The following is a 26154-nucleotide window of genomic DNA, read 5'->3' on the forward strand; positions in this document are numbered from 1 at the left end:
TTGCTTTCATTTAATAAAATATAAAAAAAATGTAAAAATTGTGGCATTTTACTTTGTTGCAGTTTTTTCATCTCACCCTGTACTTCCTATGTGGGAAAACAATATTTCTAGGTGTTACATAATTTTTGGCTAAATCAAACTTAATATCTCCAACACATGGTCTTGTAGGGTATAAATAATGACAATTATGCCTAAAAATTTCTCAACTGCCATCGTATTTGTGTTCTTTTCTTTGCTACTTTTTTCTCATTGGCATTAAAGGAGTTCGTTTTTTTTTCTTCTCTTAAATTCCATGTCTTGCTGTTCATTTCATTGCTGTCTTGCCTTGAAGATGAATGTCTGGCATTGATGCCTTCACTGTTATGGCCCTTCAAGCCAATTTAATGAGAGATACTATCTATCAGTCCAAAAATGTAGGTGTGCAAAAGAAATTTGCGGTTATGTTATCATCAAAGTTGTTTTTTTCCTTTAAGAGTTTCCTTTCTGTTTGGGCTGTTTCTGTTTTTAAGTGCCTGCGTGTGTTTGACTTAAAAAATTTTGTTAAAAAGGGTTTCGGGGTCAATAGCCATACCGAGATTTATCTTCATTAGTTTGAGTTCGGTGAACTCATCATTTTTTAATGTTCCGACCATTTTTTTTTATGGGAATTATATATGAATTATTCAAGTAAATGTTGTGTAAATTGAAAAAAAAACGGCATTATGCCTGTGGGATAGCATCTTTGTGGTTACATGATAAGGAAGTAATTTGAAAATTGAATATTTTGGTAACTAATAAGGGAATTAGTGTTTCAAATAATTAATTGGTTTCTTTGGGGTTTTTCATAGTCACGTGCATCCGTCCCTCTGTCTGTTATTATCACACTTACTTCATAGTCTGAGAGGTAACATTCCCTTAATTTTAGTTTTTTTAATTCATTCACCCCATAGCTTCTAGTGCTTTTATTGCTTTGCGAATGTTTTGATCTACTGCAATAGTTACATGCATGCAAATCCTGTCGACTCTGGCCTGGCTGACTAAACTTAATTAACACTTTTTCATTTCATTTTGAAAAATTTAATTAAATCGAATGTGAAAGTGTCGGATTGGTGGTGCTGTTAATAGTTAATTAATGAAAATTGATTAAAATATTTATTTATTCCATTTCAAACGCAATATTTGCTTGCATCATCCACATATATATGTACATATGAAATTAATTTTTAATTTTTAACCGTTTACATATTGAAATATTTATTTAATGGCGGTCACACAATTAATATGCATAAAGTAAAAAACGCCAAAGGGCGATAAAATAACTGCTCGGAATCTTTCAAAAGGAGAATAATGAAATATGTAGCGTAAATAATGATTACTGAAAACATAGGGCTTTCGCCGCTTTGGCTATAAAAACTCGTTGTAATAGGATGGACATTTTTAATGGAAATATTTAGTACCACAATATACTACAAAATTATATGTGAGAATTGAAAGTAAAAAAATTTTAAAAATTTGTAAAACAGAGCAATTAGATTTATTGACGCATAATCGTCAAGAGGCACAGTATCCATTCCTCAAGGCGCTCAGAAGGGTGAAATCACAAAAAAGAACTAAGATTATTTGAAATAAATGAAAATGGAATAACTGTTCTCAACTCAATTATAACTCAATTATAGAACACAAAATTCTGCTCAGGTATCGGGGATTTCAAAGTTGTTGTTTGGTTCTCTAATCACGCAGTGCTTAAGTTGAAATATACATTTTAGACCCCCCTATGTCCGCCCGTCTGTGGAAATCATTCTAGCTTCCGAACGAAATGAAGTCGGTTGATAAAATTTTACTCAAATGTTATATATTATATCTGCTGGACTTTTGGTATTGAAAATGGACATTTAGGTCCACGTTTTGTTATGGCCCCCACATAATGGTAACTCCCTTTTTTCAGTATTTTATTGATTTGAGCGACATTAATCTCCGGAATTGTTTTAAATCTGGTATTTGCTGTTCATGACGGATACTACAGTCTAAGATAGAAAATTGACTTCGTCTTCGTATAGTCCCCATATAACGGTACCCCCCGATATTAAGTATTTTGATGATTTTAGACACATTATTCACCAAATTGTTTTCAAGTTTCGCATTTAAATTATGTAATGGTTTTGACAAAATTCGCCTATGCAGGTCCACGTCGTCGTATAGACCATAATATAACGGCTACATTCGGTATTTTTAAGATTTTAACAGAATGTTTAGCTGATTTTATTCTATTTATTTATTTATTTATTTTTTGTAAAGTGCCAAATTTGTTCCATGTGCTGGAGGGTATTTAAAGGGCTGGACAGAAGCCTTCCAATTTTGATGGCCATCGGGTATTTTTTAGTGTTAAATAAAACCGCGAATATCACGAATAGACGAAAGGGTCAATTCTGACCGTTACGTAGATAGCGATACTAAATATATCGGATATATATAGCGAAATATATACAATGGAAGGGAATGTTAGCTAGAATGCTTATATCTTAAGAATGGCTAGACCGATTTTGACAAATTGTGTCAATTCAGAATGCCCTCTTGGCATAAAAGTAAAAACTCTAAAAAAATCGGATAAAAGATGCCAATAATGATGTTAACATAGATTTTGTAGAATTTTGTGACATTTTTTTTTTATTTTTTCATATTTTTTATCGCATGCGATTTTTTCAATTTTTTCATTTTACAACACAGATTGGGGTTATTATATACAGATTGTAATTATCGTCCCATTCTCACGAAAAATTTCATAAGGGTAGGGTTAGGCTCAGAAGGGCAATATATTTAGAGGTTGAAATGGGCCAACAACTAAAAATTTTCCTGTTTTCGCAGCCATTATAAAGGTCACAATAAACTTAAGGACAGAAATCACGCATGAAGTTAGAGTTTGGAACAGCGAGTAGAATGGACCACTACTTTTGTTTGAAACCAGTAAAGAAAGTCCTAAAGTCGGGCGGGACCGATTTTATGATACCCTACACCACTTTGCTAATTTAGTTGAGCTCCACTTAATAATTAAAACTTTTTATGGAAGAGTTCAATCATACGCGCTACGATTATAATTTAAAGTTCAAAGGACTAAATATGCCGAAGCATTTCTATCTTTTAAATTCGGACTTGTATTGTCCATTTGGTGCACAATTAATTTTAAATCGGATAAAGATATATATGGGAGCTATATCCAAATCGGAACCGATCTCCATAAAATTTGGCAAAGATATTTCTGAGCTGTATTTCATATATTTCCCTGAATATCGTTGTTACGGAGTGCATATTACGGCTGTGGGTAACTAATACAAAAAATCGGATGAACAATATATGTGGGAGCTATAGCTATATCTGAACCGATCTTCACCAAATTTGGCATACCAGCTTCTAGACTAAATTCGGTCCTAAGTGCCAAATGCCATCCCATTTGGAGAAATATTAGACGTTTGGTGCACAATATAAAGTAAATCGGACGAAGTTATATATGGGAGATATATCCAAATCTGAACCGATTTCGATAAAATTTGGCACATGTATTTCTGGGCTGTATTTGATATATTTCCCCAAATTTTGTTGTAACAGAGTGCATATTACGCCTGCGAAGGGCAAAAATAACAAATCGGATGAACAATATATATGGGAGCTATAGCTATATCTGAACCGATTTCTATCAATTGTGGCATACTTATTTTTAGGCCTAATTTCGTTGTATGTGCAAAATTTCATACTATTCGGACTGATATTACACGTTTGGTGCACAGTAAAAGGCAAATCGGACGAAGATATACACTGGTGGCCAAAACTAAAGCAACTGAAATTACAAGGAGAATGAATGCCCTGTAACTTTTTCAAAAATTAAGAAAATGAGAAAGTTTTTCTTGTTTTAATTTAGGTACTTTATTCACTTTTTAAAAAACCTAAAACATAAAACAAAATTCATTTTTATATAAAAAATAATGTTTGGTAAAGTCAATTAACCCGATTTTGGCTTGGACAAAACAAAAGCAACTCTGTTGTACATTCATATATCCGCTGCAATTTCAGTTATTTTTACTGTGATCGCTTTTTTCATTTCATTTATATATATGTGATTTCATAATTATTTCTGGATCTGAAACTGGATCAGTCTATAACGGATGAAGGCCGTGAAAAACTTCAGCCCGTACTGATCCACAAATTGCGAGAGAAATAAAAAACAACTATTTAAGAGTTCAACTGGATTGGTGAGAGAGCAATCATTGGAAATAAGCTCGAGATCAGTGCGTAGACGAGTAGTGGCAGCTGTTCAAAAAACCATTTTTATCTGAAAAAATCAAAAAGGCTTTCGGAAACGATAATATTAAGTGGAATCAAGCTCAATGGAAAAAACATTATTTCTGGGATGAGTCTACGTTTAATATTAAAGGCTCAGACGTGAAAAATTTTACGGTGAGAAAACCAAAAAATGAAGGACTCAAGCCGCAGTGTTGCAAAGGTACAGTGAAGCATGAGGGAGGGTCAAAAATGGCGTGGCGCTGTTTTTCTTTCTATGGACTTGGGCCTATCCATAAAATAAAGGAAGTTGTGGATCGGTTTGTTTACAAAGATGTGTTGGACATCACGTTGTTCCCATACGCTGAGTAAAATATTCGGCTGATTTGGCTGTTTCAGCATGACAATGATCCCAAACTTGTATCAAAACTTGTCAAATATTGGTTGCGGGAGTCAAAAATTCATGCTTTGTTATGGCCGGTACAATCACCTGACCTATACTCCTTAGAAAACCTTTGGAGTATCGTAGATAGGAAGATCAAGAGAGATTCGGAAATAAATAAGTACAACATTTTCTAAAGAATTCGGGGTGCCTGGGAAAGCACACCCAAGGATCAAAGTGAGCGTGTTATAGATTCAATGCCTCGTAGGTGTGCAGCGGCTATCAAAAATAATGGTTATGCTATCGACTACTAGCCAAAATTTGATTATTTTAAAATAAAAAGTCAAAAGTTGCTTTAGTTTTGACCAAGCAAAAATTGGGTCATTTTAGTTTTCCACATATTATTTTTCGTTCAAAATTATTTTTGTATTTTTATTTTTAGTTTCTTAAAAGTGAATTAAACCCCTCATTTAAAACTGGAAAAATAATTTCGATTTGTTTATTTTTGTAAAAGTTACAGGACATTTATTATCTTTGCGATTTAAGTTGCTTTAGTTTTAGCCACCAGTGTATATGGGAGCTATATATCTTCGTCCAATCTTAATTTTGACCGATTATCTCCAATTAGTATAGGGTTCGTCCTTGGGCCAAAAAAAATGTTGTTTGGAAAATTTCATCTCAATCGGATAGTAAATGCGACTTGCATTTTGTTCACAAGAATACATGGACAGACGGACGGACGAACGGACTGACATGCATAAATTAACTCAGAAAGTGATTCTATGGATATCCTCAAAAGTAACTATGAGTCTATCTCGTTTCCTTCTGCATGTTACAAACAAATGCACAAATGCACATAATACCCTTACCACTATGTGGTGTAGGGTATAAACAAAGTGCTAACCTTCTGCCCTGTCCTTAACTCTCTCTTCATGCAAAATTACGTGTCGATTGGTTTTTAATTGGGACCGGTAGATCGACTGCAATATCAGAAAATATATAATTTTTTGATCCATTTAAACTCCTAAATATACATCTTTACAACAATAGGCTTCTATTCTGACCCCCACCCTACCTCCATGCAAAATTTCCTGAGAATGGGACGATAATTACGACCTGAATATAATAAGATCAAAACATAGTGTTGCAGGGTGTAAAACATATTAAACAAGTAAAAAAGAAGATAATTTCGGCCGCGTCGAACTTTTAATACCCTCCACCATTTAGAATGAACTTGAGAAATTAAAAAAAAATCCGAAATTAAATTAAAACCCTTGTATGGGGACTACACGAAGACGTTGACATGTTTACCAAGTTTTTGTCAAAGGATGTAGTATCCATTACGAACTTCAAATACGAAATTTGAAACTGTTCCAGTGAATAATGTTGCTAAAATCATTAAAATATTCAAGGTACCGTTATATGGGGGATATACGAAAATGTAAAACTGCATACAAAATGTTTTTTCATAGGCTGTAGTACCCGTTAAGATCTTCCAATACGAAATTTCAAATTATTCCGATAAATAATGCTGCTGAAATTATCAAAATACCGACTATCGGGAGGTACCGTTATATGGAGGCTATACGAAAACGTGGACCCACGTGGCCCATTTACGAACTTAACCTGCATACTTGTAAACTATGAATACATGCAACATTTTAGCCTTTTATCTCAATTTGTTCGAATTCAAGCGAGATTACAAAAGACAGGCGGAAAGACAGACATTCGGACATCGCTAGATCATCTTAGAAATTTACGCTGATCCAGAATATATATAGTTTGTATGGTCTATTATGAATATTTCGAGGAGTTACAAGCGGAATGACGAAGCTAATATACCTTCCATAGAATGTGGTCAAAATTGTGAGTCAAGTCCACCAATGAGGATATACAAAATAAAATGCTAAATATATATTTCAGAATATCATTTTTAGGGATGTTCACCTACGAAAATGCTAGAAATTGTAAAAAAACAAACATAGCTTTAAACATAATTTATTAAATTTATAAAGGCACCTTCCTAAAACTTCCTAAAAGACAGCATTCTAAGCAACGAAGAGTTGTGACCTTAAGGAAAAATGTGCTCATTAGTAATACTCTAATTTGCATAACACTTTGCATTTGTCCAAAAGGACAGCTACAGTAAAACCTAGGCATGACAAAATATTTGGAGGAGGAGATGCATATTGCATATATGCTGTTATTCTTCTCCACCCAAAAACTGACAACTCCGCAAACCCAAAACGAAAGAGTACGAACTTGCGAATTAAAACATGTTCAATTAATTTTCAACTAAATGAACAAAATTTACAACACCGAGCGCAATATGGTATACTCTAAACCACAAAACAAAGTGTTGCTAGTTGTTGCATGCAACCGACAAACCTTGCCTCCGTGTACACTGTAAGTGGTAGTATAGTTTTTGTACGGTGTGGTTTATTTAGTTGACAATGTCAGACCTTGATACAGCAAGAACAGCATGACAATACGTATGCATCTTAATAAATGAAGACAGATAATGAGCTTGCATCTCTTGCCATGAGACACACACAACACACAACCACAGCAGCACTACCACTACGAAAAACAAACTTTGTAAGGGACGAATATTTTTAACTAACTAATTGTCTTTGTGTTATGTCATAATTATTATTTTCAGAAACAATTAATTTTCAAATATTTCTACTGTCTTAGATATGCTTGGCAGAGAAATGTATGCTCCTTGTATCACTTCAGCAATGACTAAAGTTTGGATGTAAATGAATTTCATACATTGATATGGAATATATAATATATCTGTTCACGTTTCTGAGTATATCCTTCATTTTTTCAAGAATTTATCAGTTATTTCTTTAGTGTTTCTTCTATCTTTGCATGGTGCTGAGTTCTGTTGGAATATCCATGGTAAGCGGCCAAAATGCTTGTATGCCCAAGGCTTTAATACACCCTCCAGAATACTTGCGCGATAATATTCGGCATGTATTCTGATGCCACGATCGATTAATACGGGCGGAGAGCGACCATCGGCGGTTATGGCGGCCCACACCATCGCCATGGCCGGCACTTGAGTTCTGGTGGCCAACCGAAGGTGCACATTTTCATCTGACCTCTTTGGCAAGTAAACACGATCATTTTGTTTGTTTACAAACTCCTGGACAACGAATGTTTTCTCATCGGAGAAAGCCAAATTCGGCAGTTCACCACTTTCGGCCAAGCGAAGCAACTTTTTAGCTCTTCTGAATCTATTTTCTTTCAGTTGCGGTGTAAGTTCTTGCACTTTTTGGAATTTCAATGGCTTTGCCCGAGCTCATTTTTCAATATTTGCCAATGGAATATTGCGATATATTCAGGTCTCGAGCCATTTTTCGGCCACTGTGACGCGTTTCGATCAATTCGCTTCGCTTCTTCATTTTCGAACCATGTCTCTTGATGTTGCTGTTTTCTTCCGTCCACTTCCTTGATGTCGGACTACGCTACCAGTATCACGATAACGACCGATGGTACGAGACACAAAAGAGTTTTTTACATTTAAATGGCGGAGTGCTCTAACGATAACCACTTGTGGTTTTCCAGCCAAATATAAATAAATCACACTATAACGCTTGAATCCCATCACGAATAACTTTTTTTATTGAAAATTTTCACTAAAATGCTTTGTACGTTTGTAAACAATATAATGAGCTGTAACTGGAATAATTTTAACAGCTGTCGGACGAGTGGCTTAGAAATGACAGCAGTCTGAACTTTGTTGCAGTTTTTTCATCGCACCCTGTATTTGTGGACTATTATTTTTTATACAATAACAAAATTACCTAAATGAATGAGTGTACACTTCGACTACTGAACGGAAAGTGAACGCCGAGGTTCTTGCAATCACAGAGGATAGCGGTAACCATCGAGGATCTCTACAATTAAATATCCCAATAAGAAAGGGTAAAGCAAGGTGAGCAAACTCAACGGTCACCGTTAGTAGGTATCTGCGCTCTACGGTCTCCGCCAAGGGATATTGCTGAGAAGATGCCGGTGAGTCTCTTTAAAAGTATCTATTATCTCCTGGATGATATTAGATCTGCATAGACTAAAACCTTTGAAATGCCTTTTGTTTGAAAATAAATAAAATGTACTTTTCAGTAACATATGGTCAATATACATAACATGGTTCTGGTGAGGCGCAACATTTGGACGGGCCGACTATATGATGTCCTACACTTCTATGAATTTTTAGTAGATATATCGGTAACACTGGAAATTAAACTGGAAATTTGTGTGAGGTAAATCATACATACTCATACACCTTAGATCTGTTGAACTTGGAAATCGAGTAGAAATAACATATGGTAGTTTTTTCATAAGTTGGATGGATTTATTGAGGTATGTTATATTTCACATTATCTCTGGTACCAATTATAATTGCTAAAAATTGCATAAAATGACTTTAAGAAGCCTTATATTTTAAATGGAATGGAAGATGTAGTTATATCCGATCCAATTTGACGCAAAAATTGTAGGCTTTATTTCCGTCAGAATTTGATAGTATTATCAAAATTACAGCCTTAAAAAATTATAAATAAGTCTAAGCAGATCTCCCCAAAGATTTGGAAACATATTTTTAGGCTGTATCTAATAACTTGCTTCTGGGCTGAAGTTTGTATTAATTTGAAATCGGACAAAAATATATGTGAACCGATTATATCAAATAGGGTTCCAATAAGTTTCGTCCTTGAATTGTGCAAAGTTTGGTCTGAATCGGGCCATAAATGCAAAATTCAATTTGATTGCAGAAATACAAAATGCGATTCTATGCGGAACAACGAAACCTTCTGTGTGTTACAGATGAATTCACATGGGTAAAATACCTAGTACTTAGGATATAATAATATACAAATTATTATTGGTCCTTGGCATAAGCCTGTCGAGAAACCAACTTCCTAATTTATAATACCTCAGCTTTATGCGGTCAAAAATGTAAATCAATGAAAATGTAAATCAACTGGATTCATTTATGCTACAAACGTCCTCCGAAATACCTGAAATTGAGGGTTGCGGTCATACGCTGAATGCTCAAAAACATAGACAAATACCTCATCTTCTGATCATAATATCTTGATTTTACTTGAGTTATAATACAGGGTTGCCCATATTCGACGGACCCATGTTTTGTTATGCGACTTGTGTGCGGTGGAGCGCCGTCTTGTTGAAACCAGAACTGCCTCATACGCTTTCGACGAATAATTGGCATCACAAAATTGGTCATCATGTCGCGATAACGCTCCTGATTAATGGTAACAGCATGGCCATTTTCATTTTGGAAGAAAAACGGCCCAATGACCGTTTTCGCACTAACGCCGCACCAAAATGTGACTTTTTCGTCATGAAGAGGCACTTCTTGAATCTCCTGAGGATTTTCAGTGGCGTAAAAACGGCAATTTTGCTTATTTACGGTCCCTTAGAAGGCGCACTTCTCACATTTTTTAATGTTTTAAAAGCACGTTGAGTTTTCACAATTGACTTCTTGTAAATTTCAACTATTTCAGAGCGCTCGCGTGGCGTGTATTGGTTCATGGTAAAAATCTGCTTGGACTGACGCTTCAAACTCGGTATATTATTAAGCGATGTGACATCTCTGTCAAAAGTTATGGCGTTGCCAGATGGGTCCGTCGAATATGGGCAACCCTGTATTAAAAATTTAACTGTCATTTTTGATACCACCCCTTTACCAATCTAGTATATATCAGAAATTTTGCGAATATTGAAAAATAACTTGGATGCTTGAAAGATTTGTAAAGTACTGAAATTTTTATCTCAAATCACAAAGAATGAGTTCATCAAAATAAAAAGGGCAAGAAATTAACCATAGTCATTTCTTAGTTTCCTTAAACATTGGGTATCTGCTTATTTGAAACATAAATATAACATAAAACAAGTAAAAAACTGTAAGTTCGGCCAGGCCCAACTGTGAAAACCCTCCACCAATTGGAAAAAATTTGGCAATTTTCAAAAAAAAAAATAAAATCCGTTAAAAATTCTGCTAAAATCTTAAAAATACCGAAAGTAGCCGTGTATTACGTACGACGATGTGGACCTGCATAGGCAACTTTTGTTACATGGGGGCTATCCGAAGACATAGACCTGCACACACAATTTGTAATAATCTACTACAATATTCAAATGCGAAACTTAAAAAAAATCGGTTATAATGTCGATAAAATCAAGATACCGAATATCGGGAGGTACTGTTATATGGGGGCTATACGAAGACGTAAACATGCACAGACAATTTTCTGTCATAGGCTGTAGTACGAACTTCATATACCAAATTTGAAACAATTCTGGTGAATAAATTCGCTAAAATCATCAAAGTAACGAATATCGGGAGGTACCATTATATGGGGGCTCTACGAAGACGTGGACCTGCACAGGCAATTTTCTGTCTTAGACTGTAGTATCCATTACGAACATCAAATACTAAATTTGAAACAATTCCGGTAAATAGTGTCGCTAAAATCATCGAAATACCGAATATCGGGAGGTACCGTTATATTGGGGCTATACGAAGACGTGGACCTACATGGCCCATTTCCAATACCAAAAGTTCTGCAGACATAATACACATTTAAGCAAATTTTTATCAACTTACTTCATTTCGTGCGAAAGCTAGAGTGATTTTATTTCGAGGTGTTACAAACGGAATGACAAACTTAATATACCCTCCATACTATGGTGGAGGGTATAAATATATTTAACGCAATTTAAAAGATGCACAGCTAAACATTTATTTCGATTTATTTTAGTAGAACTTGCCGATGATAACACCAAAGGGAGACCTTGAGCGAAAATTAAACTAATTTAAAGTATCAAACCTAAGGATGCCTCACTGGCTTACAATAGTTTTAATAAGACTCACGACGGTGACATAGCATTATGACGTAGCCTTAGCCATGGTCTGTAATAGTTTGCAATCTTTTTATGTGGTCATGAATTTCCTTCTTTGGTCTTTTTCGTTTTGGGCGAAAATAGTTAAACTTGTTGAGGTAAATATGCTGGGGTTTGTGTGTATCCCAATGCTAGGGACCGACCTTATATTATATGTTGATGACGGTGAGGCAGCAGCGTTGTTATAATTTGTAAAATATGCATGTAAAGAATTCGTTAAGTGAATTCTCGTTTTAAGACCGGAGGCACATTGTGATAAAGACTATCTTTTGTGGTCTTGTGGATTTTAGTGGTCTTGTGGCAGCTTGTTTGGTGGAAGATTTTTTTTTAGTTTTTTTTTTGGGCTTACTCGCTTCGTTTTATTGAAGCTCCTAAGGAAGCATAAAATGTTATGTTCCTATGTTTTATTTTTTTCAGAATATGTACAGGGTTATAGAGAATGTTTTAAAAGTTTCCTGTGGTTTTTGTCCGGCGAATTCTATTTGAAATATATAGAAAATAATTGCCATAGTTAGATCATAACCCTATTAATTTAAGCGACTCGTGGCCACTACTTTACATTGACGATAATCATGATCATTATCTATTTAAACATGCTGCTAATTTCTTTTTGAGACTATTTGTTAATAGTACAGTTTTGGTTAATAGCCGACAGACTAGTATGCACTCTAAGGTATCAGTTACCTTCCACCGGAGAAGATGGCAATCGCTGTACGAGTAGCATAAAAGTTTGTGGTTTGCAACCTTTCAGGTATAGTTACAAACTTTGATTCCGCAAAACATACATATTTACAAAAGATAATGGGATGAGAGAAATACGTCGTGGTATATAATTTAAACAGGCAATATCGTAATTTAAATTGTAAGTCAAAGAATTGCTAAATACAACTACTTTTCGGAAACATAATATTTTCGATGTTGATTAAGTTCAAGTACACAATTCTGATCATTTTTAGCTTTTGAAAACTAAAATATCTAACTGCTCGTGTATATATATTTTCTCACAGAATAAATACTAAACCAATTTAGACATAAAATATGTCATTGATTTTTTGGCAGGGTATGTTGTCATTCACAATTCATTTCGATATTATGGCTAAATCTGCCCACTACTTATTATTTTTCGAAATTGTTCAACTGGGGAAACGAAAAGTTCCATGTAGATGAATTCTATTGATTCCCCAAAACAATATAAATCATATTGGCATCAGGGACTACTTACAAAACAAGCTACTCACCCCTTATTTTAACGAGTCATAAGCTGGACGGAAAGGACTCTCCCAAATCCTGATGTCCGTATTATCAAGGCCTTAAAGTGACTTTAGTTATTTAACCATTTTGTCAATTTGGTGGGAGATGTTTAATATTAGTAAAATAGCAAGTGCCCGCCGACTTCGTAAACGAAAAGCCCACCTTAAAATTTTAGATTCGTTTCAATAGCTAGTGTGAGGTCTTTTAGTACTCAAAATGCCCAATATGTTCAATTTCGCAACATTTCCTAATCATAACTTCATATATCGTAATAAATTTTTAGACTTTCAAGTATTAACAAGTAAAAAAGCTGTAAGCTCAGCCGGCCGAACTTTGAATATCTTCCACCATTCGGAACGAATTTGGCAATTCTCAAAAACAATAAAATCCGGTAAAAATTCTGTTCAAATCTTAAAAAAAAACCTTAAAAAAGTATTAAAGTCGGCCGGGGCCGACTTTATGATACCCTACACCACTTTGCTAATTTAGTAGAGCTGCGCATAACAATTAAAAGTTTTTATGGGAGAATTCAATCATACACGCTATGATTATAATTATAATTTAAAGTTCAAAGGACTAAATATGCCGAAGCATTTGTATCTTTTAAATTCGGACTTGTATTGCCATTTGGTGCACAATTAATTTGAAATCGGATAGAAATATATATGGGAGCTATATCCAAATCGGAACCAATCTCGATAAAAATTGGCAAATATATTTCTGAGCTGTATTTGATATATATCCCTGAATATCGTGGGAGTGCATATTACGGCTGTGCGTAACAAATATGACAAATCGGATGAACAGTATATATGGAAGCTATAGCTATATCTGAACCGATCTTCACCAAATTTGACATACTAGCTTCTAGACTCAATTCGGTCGTAAGTGCCAAATTTCATCCCATTTGGCCAAATATTAGACGTTTGGTGCACAATCAAAGGTAAATCGGACGAAGTTATATGTGGGAGCTATATCCAAATCTGAACCGATCTTGATAAAATTTAGCAAATGTATTTCTGAGCTGTATTTGATATATTTCCCCAAATATTGTTGTTACAGAGTGCATATTACGGCTGCGTAGGACAAAAATAGCAAATCGGAATAACAATATATATGGGAGCTATAGCTATATCTGAACCGATTTTGATCAAATTTGGCATAGTTATTTTCAGGTCCAATATGATCGTACGTTCAAAATTCCACACAATTCGATATAACTCGTTTGGTGCACAATAAAAGGCAAATCGGACGAAGATATATATGGGAGCTATATCTAAATTTTGACCGATTATCACCAATAGGGTTCGTCCTTGAGCCAAACAAATGATTTGTGCAAAATTTCATCTGGATAGGACAATAAATGCGAACTGTACTTTGTTTACAAAAATACATGGACAGACGGACGGACAGACGGACGGACAGACGGACGGACATGCATAAATCGACTTACAATGTGATTCTATGCATATCATCAAAAGGAACTATGGGTCTGTCTCGTTTCCTTTTGCCTTTTACAAACAAATGCACAAAGACATAATACCCTGACCACCTTGTGGTGTAGAGTATAAACAATGTAGCTGTTATATTAGTGTCTATACGACGACATGGACCTGCATAGGCAATTTTTTCATAAGCCATTACAATATTGAAATGCGAAACTTAAAAAAAAATCGGTGAATAATGTAGCAAAAATCATCAAAATACCGAATATCGAGAGGTACCGTTATATGGAGGCTATACGAAGACGTAGACCTGCACGGACAATTTTCTGTCTTAGGCTGTAGTATCCATTATGAACTTCAAATACCAAATTTGAAACACTTCCGGTGAATAATGTCGCTAAAATCATCAAAATATCGAATATGGGGAGGTACCGTTACATGGGAGCTATACGAAGTTGTGGACCTGCACAGACAATCTTCTGTCATAGACTGCAGCATTCATTACGAACACCAAATACCAAATTTGAAAAAAATTCCGATGAATATTGTCGTTAATGTCATCAAAATACCGAAAATCGGGAGGTACCGTTATATGGGGGCTCTACCAAAACGTGGACCTACATGGCCCATTTTCAATACCAAAAGTCCTGCAGACATAATATACATTTAGTAAAATTTTATCAATCTACTTCATTTCGTTCGGAGGCTAGAGTGATTTCCACAGACGGACGGACATCGCTAAATCGACATAGAAATTTATGCTGATCAAGAATATATGCACTTTATGGGGTCTAAAATGTATATTTCGAGGTGTTACAAACAGAATGACAAACTTAATATACCCTTAATACTATGGTGGAGGGTATAAAAATTGTATTCAAATGGTTCCTTTTTAAGAAAGAATAATAAGAATATGTTTACCTTTTACACCAAAGACTCTTCAAAATCGTTCACTTTGAAGTTATCGAGAAGGATAATAGTAAAACAAATGGACCCACATCGAATTCTTCTGTCCAAACCTATTTCAATGCCTCCATATGTAAGCCCTAAAAACCAACGGTGAACTCATGTTGGAGGTTATAAAAAAAAGCAATGCAAAATACAACCAGTAAGGGAGGGTCAAAAATCGGGCGGGACCGACTATATGATACCTTACACCACTATGCGTATATATTAGTGCTCCCGTAACAAAAAATTTTATATTGGAATTTTATGTGAAGTAGATCACAACAGTTATTAACCAAATAACATTGCTGTATAGTGCATGATATGACATCGATAAGGACTATATTAAAATAAATTTATTGAAGCAAGATATACCGGATTGAGTTTCACTAAGTGGTAAAATTCGGTTGAATCTGAAAATGTGAAAATTTGAGCTGATATTACATATTATTGCTCACCAATAACCGTTAAATCCGATTAAGATGTATATCGAAGCTAAATAAAAATCCGAATCGCTCTCGATGATATTTGGCAGATGTATTTTAGATCAGTATCATCGTATCGATATTACGGCATTGATTAACCCGAAATCGGTTGAAGCTATATATGGGAGCTATATCCTAATCTGATCCGATCTCGATAAAATTTGACGGAGGTATTTTTGAACTTCATAAGTTAATATCATTGATTTCGAATGCATATTACGAATGTGAGGGAATTAAAGACCAAATCGAGCTATAGCTATATCTAAACTTATTTTTAAAAATTTAATGTACTTGCTTCTAGACTGAATTCGGTCGGATTTCCCGAAATTTAGTACATTTGGACTGATATTAGTCATTTGGTGCACAATTAACCCGAAATCGGTTGAAGATATGTATGGGAGCTATATCCAAATCTGAACCGATCTGATAAAATTTTAGGCAGAGGTATTTCTGGGCTGTATATGATACCAAGCATCATTACTGTGGGGTGCATTTTACGAATCGGGTGAAACATGTATGTGGGAACTATATCTGAACCGATTTTCTTCAAATTTTATGCTCTTGCTTCTGGACTAAATTCGAACAGATGTACCAAAATGCAGGACTTTTGTACAGATATTGGCCATTTGGTTCACAATTAACAAGAAATCGGTTGATTTACAGGGTTGTCCATATTCGACGGACCCATCTGGCAACGCCATAACTTTTGACAAAGATGTCACATCGCTTAATGACATACCGCGTTTGAAGCGTCAGTCCAAGCAGATTTTTACCATGAACCAATACACGCCACGCGAGCGCTCTGAAATAGTTGAAATTTACATTCAACAGAAGAAGTAAATTGTGAAAACTCAACGTGCTTCTAAAACATTAAAAAATGTGAGAAGTGCGCCTTCTAAGAACACCATTAAGCGTTTATACGAAAAATTTTCGACTGGTTTCGATATCGCAGCGATATATTTCGGTCGATCGCCTTGGTCGGCTTTTATATGGCCTCTTCGGATTAGAAAGAGCCTTACCAGTCGAGCCAGTGTTGAGAGGTCCCCAAGAACATTCCAAAAACGCCGTTCTCAGCAGTTGGGCATGGCTCGGTCCACTTTACAACGCATTATTCGCATTGATTTGCATTTGTTCCCGTACAAATGTCAATTGACGCAAAGAATGTTGCCTGCGGACAAGCCTCGTCGATTGGAATGGGCCCAAAGTTCCGTCGAATATGGGCAACCCTGTATATGGGAGCAATATCCAAATCTAACCAGAGCTGTATCTGATATCTGGGACCAAAGATGATTGTTGTGGAATACATATTACGCTTATGAGTGACTTTATGCCCCACATCCGATAAAAAATACATATGGGAGCTATAGCTAAATCTGATCCGATTATCACCAATTTCAATAGGGTTCGTCCTTGGGCCAAACAAGTATTGTGTGCAAAATTTCATCACAATCGGATAATAAATGCGACCTGAGTTTTTTTTCACAAGAATATATGTACGGACGGACGGACGGACTGGCATGCATAAAACGACTAAGAAAGTTATTCTATGAAGATCCTCCATCCACAAAGACATAATACCCTTACCACAATGTGGTGTAGAGCATAATCATCAAAACAAATTTCTTTCATTCTCACAAATTCAAACATTTAGTGCGGAAACTATATTGTTATTTGCTTCAAAAAATTCTGGACTCGTAGAATGACAAAAATGTGGGTCATCTATAGACTTTTGTCGGTCGCTGTATGTATGCAACAGTGACTTTTGTAACGACATAATTCGAACAATGCACAAAAAGTGTGGATTTTGCAGATTTCTGGATTTCCTGTCGTCCAATATTTCATCGGCTGCAAGTTATTAATAGTTCCATTAATGTAATACATCACTCCTATATTTCGGATAAAAATGCTTTGAATTTTTGAGTGGTTTTTCATAAAATCTCACTTCGTTTACTCATTGTTTATTTATTTCACATAGCGAAATACGTGCCTCTCTAATTCGTTTATTCATAAATATGCAATCAGTCTGCTGTCTGGTAAAATAAATTAAATTTGCCACAATGAACTTGTTGTTTTTTTATTGTTCTTCTCTAATTGAATTTATTTCTGATTAACAGTAATTTGTGATGGAATGGAATGAAATCTGCCCAAAAATACACATTTACAATTCCGAAGGAAAAAATAATTTAGTTAACACTAATTTTCAACCAGCCGCACACACACATACGCATAACATACTGATATTAATTAACCAGTATTTGTATTGCAAATTACATAAAAAATAACTAATTTCTGTAGAGGCAACTGGTATCTGTATTCCGTCGGTTGGTAATAGATTTGTTTGGTGCTGGCAATAAGGCCTTAATGGAACTCCACATGCAAACCTATTAAATTTCATGTTAACTTCACAACAGCAACAAAAATAAATGGAAACAGAAACAAACATAGTTTTCATTGAAGTTGCGTGGCTTTTAATACTCAACTGCACCCCGTTGATTTTCTGTGAATATCGGCTCTGTTTTTTCTTCGCCTCCATGTGAAACAAGAGTGCAAATAAGTGAAAACTACCACAGCACTTTGCACTTCGGTGGGCATAATCATATGGGTACGTTTTTCAGAGATTTTTAGCCCCCACATTGAGAAGTTACACTTGTGTGCCGGCAACTTTGGTAATCGGTACCAAAGTGTGAATTATTTCAAAGTCCACCTTTGTATTGCATTTAGGTGCCTGTGTGTATTTGTGATGTGAAATGGTGTTGTACAGTGGACTATTTGATGACATTTTTTTAAATGTAAAAAATTAAATAATGGTGGATAAAAACTTGTATTTGGGTATTAACTTGATCAGCATAAAATTCTATGTTTAGCGAATTGAGTCTGGAAATCACTCTAGTTTCCGAACGAAATAAAGTAGGTTGATAATATTTTAATCAGATGTGTTTTAGGTCTGCAGGGCTTTTCGGATTGAAAATGGGCTCCCGTACCGGCAGATTTAAGGTTCATTTGGCTGTTTTAGTAACAATTTCATACCGAATGGTTCCATTTGATGTTCATTGGGAGTATGTGGTCCAGGTATGTAGTTTTGGCATAGACAATAAATGCACGGTGCAATAAAAAAAAAAAACTGCAACAAAGTCAAAACCCATAATTTTTATATTTTTTTAAAATTTTATTGAATGAAAGCAAAAAAACGGAAATGGCATACAATTTTGGAATAATTTTAGATTTGTTCGAATTGGTCACCTTTAGCACGAATTATGGCCTTCAAACGGCCAATGAAACCGTCACACGCTGCCCGAATGCTGCTCTGCGGTATTTTGGGCCATTCCAGGCGAAACGCTTGCTTGAGATGATCTACATTGCCAACCTTGCTTTCCAAAATACTCCAGACAAAATAGTCCAACCGATTGGTATCCGTAGATTTTGGTGGCCATTGTGCGCTAGAAATGAAGCGTGTAATCTCAATATGCAACCATTCTTTGGTGGTGCGTGCTGAGTGCGATGGTGCTGAGTCCTGTTGGAATGTCCAAGGGCTGCGGCCAAAATGTTTGCGTGCCCAAGGCTTTAATACACCCTCCAGAATATTTTCGTGATAATACTCGGCATTTATCTTAATGCACTTTTTACACCCTCCACCATACATAGTATGGAGGGTATATTACGTTCGTCATTCCGTTTGTAACTCATCGAAATAATCATTTAAGACCCAACAAAGTATATATATTCTTGATCAGCGTAAATTCTAAGACGATTTAGCCCCGTCCGTCTGTCCGTCTGTCCGTCCGCCCGTCTGTTGTAATCACGCTACAGTCTAAAAAAATTAAGATAGGAAGCTAAACTTTTGCACAGATCTCTCTTTTGTCTGCAGGCAGGTCAAGTTCGAAGATGGGCTATATCGGTCCACGATATCGTATAGCCCCCATATAACGGTACTCTCCTGAGAGAAAATTGTCTATATAGGTCCACGATATCGTATATCCCCCATATAACGGTACCCCCGATATTCGGTATTTTGATAACTTTACCCACATTTTTCAACGGAATTGTCTGAAAATTCACACCAGGAGTTCCTTGTGGGTACTTTATACCTCGGCAGATAATTATCTATATAGGTCCACGATATCGTATAGCCCCCATATAACGGTACCCCCCGGTATTCGGTATTTTGACGATTTTAGCCACATTTTTCAATTCAATTGTCTGAAATTCCACAAAAGGAGTCCCTTGTAAGTATTCTACCCTCTGAAGAAGAATTGTCTATATAGGTCCACGATATCGTATATCCCCCATATAATTGTACCCCCCGATATTCGGTGTTTTGATGATGTTAGTCGCATTTTTCAACGGAATTGTCTGAAAATCCATACAAGGAGTTCCTTATGGGTACTTTATACCTCGGAAAAGAATTATCTATATAGGTCCACGATATCGTATATCCCCCATATAACTGTACCTCCCGATATTCGGTATTTTGATGATTTTACCCACATTTTTCAACGGAATTGTCTGAAAATCCACACAAGGAGTTCTTTGTGAGCACTTTACCCCCTGAAAGGGAATTGTCTATATAGGTCCATAATATCGTATATCCCCCATACAACGATACCCCCCGATATTCAGTAGTTTGATGATTTTAGCCACTTATTCCAATGGAATTATCTGAAAATCTACAAAAAGAGTTCCTGGTGAGTACTTTACACCCAGACATAGATTTGTCTCAATAGGTCCACAATATCATACATACCCCCATATATCGGCACATTCCTATATTAGATATTTTAAAGATTTAAAATAAAATTTACTGGATTTTATTTTTTTGAAAATGTTCTAATTCGTTCCAAATGGTGGAGGGTATTCGGCCGGGCCGAACTAACTGCTTTTTTACTTGTTTGAAATTAAGTAACTTCCCTGAAATACAGTGGCTATTTCAGAACTACAAAATTGTTGTCCAAAATAAGAATATATTTTCATACTTTGGCACCCGATTTCATTTATTCATATATCCTATGAAGCGTAGTCAAGGTTTCTGGTATTTGAGAATATGTAAGGTTCTGTTTTTTCAAAGAGGGTCCCAAAACCATAGTTGCGATCAAAGGAACGTATCTCAGATGAAACATTTATCCTCATTTTTCTATCCAAAACTCTTTCATCCTTGCCATATTTAAAGTCTCGAAACCAACAGTGACATGAATATCAAATTTCAGAATTGTATTCTATCCCTTTACCCAATTCTAAATACCTTTTGAATACCTACCATTCAGTGCTTTTCGTACAATAATAAAGGAAATCTTCGAATCGACCTCCATATGTTCAGGCTATACATAAAGAGCGATCCTAATATAAAATTTCAGATTTCAAGCACCCAATACAAAATGTTACCAAATATAGTACTATTTAGTACTTTTCCTGCACTTGTAGTACTCATTCCCAAAACCAATCTTCATTACAAACCTACTAACAACAGGGACCCCAATACAAAATTTCAAAAATTCAGCTGGATCCGTTTACCCTAACCCAAACTGTTCCAAATGTTGTACCATTTAGTTTGCATATTTAGTATACATTTCCAAACCACCTTGTAATATAAACCTGAATTTCCAACCTTGATTCTCATAATAAATTTCAAGTCTTTAGCTCTATAAGTTCACATAATACCGAATGGTACTATTTTAGTTGTTTAGTATCGTATGGCTAGAGAGGGTATACTGCATTTGACGTGGCCAATATGTGCCTCATCGAATTAACGGTTTTAGACCCTACGTCTTTTTCGACCAAGTCGGTTTCAGGACATTTGGAGTCGATCTAGGGGAGTCGCTCCGTTCGTCGGTCCGTCTCGCCTTGGTACATCGTAAAATAATTGTCAAACTAAGGTCGAGTTCGGAGATGGGCAAAATCGGTTCATTCTGGTACCTCCACCACAAAAAGTCAATATTTTCAAATAAAATTATTTGCTTCATAAAAAAAGGCTTAACCGATTTTGCTTAAACTGGGGAAATCCCAATATTTTCGTCAGTGCTAGGTCAGGTGGGAAAAAGGACAATATCGACCCACTTCTTCTGGGACCTCCCCCACAAAGGATCAATATTTAAAAAAATTTACATCTCAACATGTTTTCAAAATAAGATTTAGTGTGGAGATGGGGTATATGGGTTCAACATTTTGAATAGTAGTCTACAATGTTATACAACGTGATATAAGAATCCAATTGTGTTCAAATGGCACACATCTCAATTATATTACCAACAAAATATCTGGTATTAAAAAGGGATAGAACGGACCTTTCCATCTGGTAACTCCCCCCTAAACGGGTCATAATTTTGAATAACTATGGCGCTTATAAAAGCCGAAATGATCACACCATTCTTTTCAAACATGACACATCATAATATGTCCACCAACACAACATCTATTATGGAGATGGGATACATTTGCTTACTCCTTCTAGTAGCTCCCCCACAACGGGTCAACATTTCAGAGGGAACTTATATATTGGGCATATCCAATTCTGAATCGATTTTCACTAATTTTTGAGTGCATGATATCGTTTCGAGAAGGATTATATTAATATATATATATATATATATATATATATATATATATATATATATATATATATATATATATATATATATATATATATATATATATATATATATATATATATATACATATATATATAAAACGTACGTCCCGAAATTCACTCCATTTGGGCTGATATTAGCCATTAATTGCACAATAAACCTGAAATCGAATTAAGGATACATGAGGGAGCTATGTCCAAATCTTAGTGGTTCTCGATAAATTGGCAAAGGTACTTTTGAGCTCTATATCTGGTACCAAATATCATTGTTGTCAAATGCATATTACGAATATGAGGGACTCAAACACCAAATCGGATGAAACATGTATATAGGAGCTATAGCTATATCTGTACCGATTTTCACCAAATTTAATGTACTTACTTCTAGACTGAGTTCGGTCGGATGTGCCAAAATGCAGGTCATTTGGACTTATATTGGCTATTTGGTGCACAATTAACCCGAAATCGGTTGAAATATATATATTGAGTTATATCCAAATCAGACATGTATCTGATATCTGGTACCAAAGATCATCGTTGTGGAATGAATATTACGAGTGCGAGGGACTTTAAACCCCAAACCGGATGAAACACATATATGGGATCTATAGCTATATCTGAACCGATTTACACCAAATTTGAAGTGCTAGTTTCTGTATGAATTCAATTGTAATTGCCATTTGGTGCACAATTAACCCGAAATCAGTTGAAGATATATGGGAGCTATATTTAAATCTGATCCTATTATCTCCAATTTCAATAGGGTTCGTCCTTGGGCCAAACAAATGTTGTTTGCAAAATTTCATCTCAATCGGATAATAAATGCGACCTGTTCACAAGAATACATGGACGGACGGACTGACATGCATAAATCGACTCAGAAAGTGATTCTATGAATATCCTCAAAAGTAACTATAGGCCTATCTCGCTTCCTTTTCCCTTATACAAACAAATGTACAAAGATATAATACCCTTACCACTATGTGGTGTATTTCAACAAATTTGTCGCATCTGCTTGTAGGCTTAATTCGGCGGTGTTTGCCAATATCCATTCAATTTAGGACTAAATGTGCAAAGTCCACAAGGAAAGTGGAATATAAGAATTAGGACCGATTATAACCAATTTCAATAAAGTGCGTCCTTGTCCAATAAAGCGAACTGTGCAAAATTAGGTTTTGTAGTCGGCCCTAGGGTTTTTCTTGTGGCGCCGTTATTACTAGCTATGATAAAAGTGGGTTATTTCACATTATGTGTTCTATGTACTTATTATATTTGGAATTCTCTGATTCTGAAAGTTTTTTATGCGCCCAACAAATTTTTGCTGGAGTAATGCCCACTGTATTCATCATTTTAATGTATGACGCATGGTCTACATGGTTGTAATGATGGTCTACATGATAACGCATCACGCATCGTTTGTTTGTTTTTCGAATGCGTTTTAAACAAACATTTTGCACTTCATCTGATAGATGGTTGGATGGATGTACTCTCTTTTGTAGACATGTAGTCTTAGACACAAAAACACCTTATTGCCATAGTTTTTTTTTTTACTTTCGTTCATCTGATTATTGGAATGTGGCACGTCTTCTCTTCGTCCACTGAGCCACTGACTGCCACTACCAACAAATCGCCTTGTGCATGCATGCATACATAGATTATGCGATTATTAATGAAAGGGGGGTATGTGCCGGACAGCATCCCTTCTTTTGGTGGCGCTCCATTCGTTTTTGCCTCCTATTTAATGTTGCTGGTCACGTTTTAGCTCTGGCTGGTGGTTATTTCCATAGAATGTATTCGCACTTTGACATGTTTACATGCCATGATTTGTTAACACTTCATTAAGAGCTTATGATGGCCAGCTAGCTGACTGACGATCTAAGTAGCTAACATGCATGGGCTTGTTGGTCGTAAACATGGCCCGAACACGAACATAGTGTTTATGCATTATTCGCCTGATATATATTAAACATGACTTACTTATATACGATGGGTAGACAACACATATGTACATATGTGTTAGATTTACGCACACATATGTATGGAGTGCTTTGTATGATAATTTGACATGACTGGCCTCCCTTGAAGACAACTGCCATGGCATACAAATGAAAACCCAAGTAAAATTAAATTGAGTTCAATTTCTTTTTCTTTTGTGGAATTGTTATTGGTTTTGTTGGTAAAACAGTTACTATTATTGGATTAGTCAGTCTGACTTTAAAGAGTTAAATTTTTCCATTTAAGGCAGAACGTATGTTTAGTAGTGATGTAACAAGACTGAACATAAAAACGAAAACACAGGGTCAGATAAAAAACTGCAACAAAGTCAACCGCCATAATTTTTACATTTTTTAAATTTATTGAATGACATCAAAACATTTCGGAAATAGCATTAAATTTTAGAATAAGTTATGATTTGTTCGAATTGGTCTCCTTAAGCACTAATTATGGCCTTCAAACTGCCAATGAAACCGTCACACGCTGCCCGAATGTTGCTCTGCGGTATTTTGACCCATTCCCGGCGAAGCGCTTGCTTGAGGTTATCAACACTTTGGTATTTTTTAGTGACAACCTTGCTTTCCAAAATACTCCAAACACAATAGTCCAATGGATTGGTATCCGGAGATTTTGGTGGCCATTGTGTGCTGGAAATGAAGCGAAGAACCTCATGGTGCTGAGTCTGGTTGGAATATCCAAGGTCTGCGGCCAAAATGTTTGCGTGCCCAAGGCACCCTCCAGAGTATTTTCGTGATAATATTCGGCATTTATTCTGATAGCACGGTGGATTAATACGAACGGAGAGTGACCATCGGCTGTTATGGCGGCCCACACCATCACCATGGCCGGCGCTCGAGATCTAGTGGCCAACCCAAGGTGCAAATTTTGACCTTTTTGACAAGTAAACACGATCATTTTGTTTGTTTACAAACTGCTGGACCACGAATGTTTTCTCATCGGAGAAAACCAAATTCGGCAGCTCACCACTTTCAGCCAAGTGGAGCAACTCTTTAGCTCTTTGGAGTCTATTTTCTTTCTGTTGCGGTGTAAGTTCTTGCACTTTTTGGAATTACCCCGAGCTCATTTTTCAATATTTGCCGAATGGAATATTGAGATATGTTCAGCTTCCGAGCCATTTTTCGGCCACTGCGATGCGGGTTTCGATCAATTCGCTTCTTTACTTTTCGAACCATTCCTCCTGATGTTGTTAAACAAAAACCTACAATGCAGTCTACCCACTTTCATTTTACAAGAAATTATAGTCATTTCGGTTGAAATTTTCTGCCCATGACCGTCAAAACACCTAAAGGTTCAATTAAATGTGTTATAATCATATAAAACAGCTGCTCAAACCAATCTAATGGGGTATATTGTAATTGATAATTTGTGGCTCGCTATAACCATAACCGTTTACCGTAAATACGCATTGAATCTGCCGTAACTATAACAGAAAAACTGATTGTTGTTAATTTGAATGTTATTATACCTTACAACACTATGTGTTGGGAGTGTTGTAAGACTCATTGTGGCAAAAATTAGGTAACACCTCGAAATATTGGTTTCTCACATAGGAAAGTATATATGGATCTTCCTATCTCGCCGAGCTGAGTCGATCTAGCTATGTATGTTCGTCTATCCGTCCATGTGAACAAAATGCAGGTCGCATTTATTATCCGATTGAGATGAAATTTTGCACAAATCATTTGTTTCAACAAAGGACGAACCCTATTGAAATCGGAGATAGTTTAGATATAGCCCCCATATATTGCATTTTATTGTGGACCAAACGTGTAATATTAGCCCAAATGTGATGGAATTTAGTACTTATGACCAAATTGAGTCTAGAAACTATTATGTCAAATTTGGTGACATCAGCTAAGAAATACTTTT

This window comes from Musca domestica, unplaced genomic scaffold (genome assembly GCF_030504385.1).
Source record: "Musca domestica strain aabys unplaced genomic scaffold, Musca_domestica.polishedcontigs.V.1.1 56, whole genome shotgun sequence".
In the NCBI taxonomy this organism is placed as follows: domain Eukaryota; kingdom Metazoa; phylum Arthropoda; class Insecta; order Diptera; family Muscidae; genus Musca; species Musca domestica.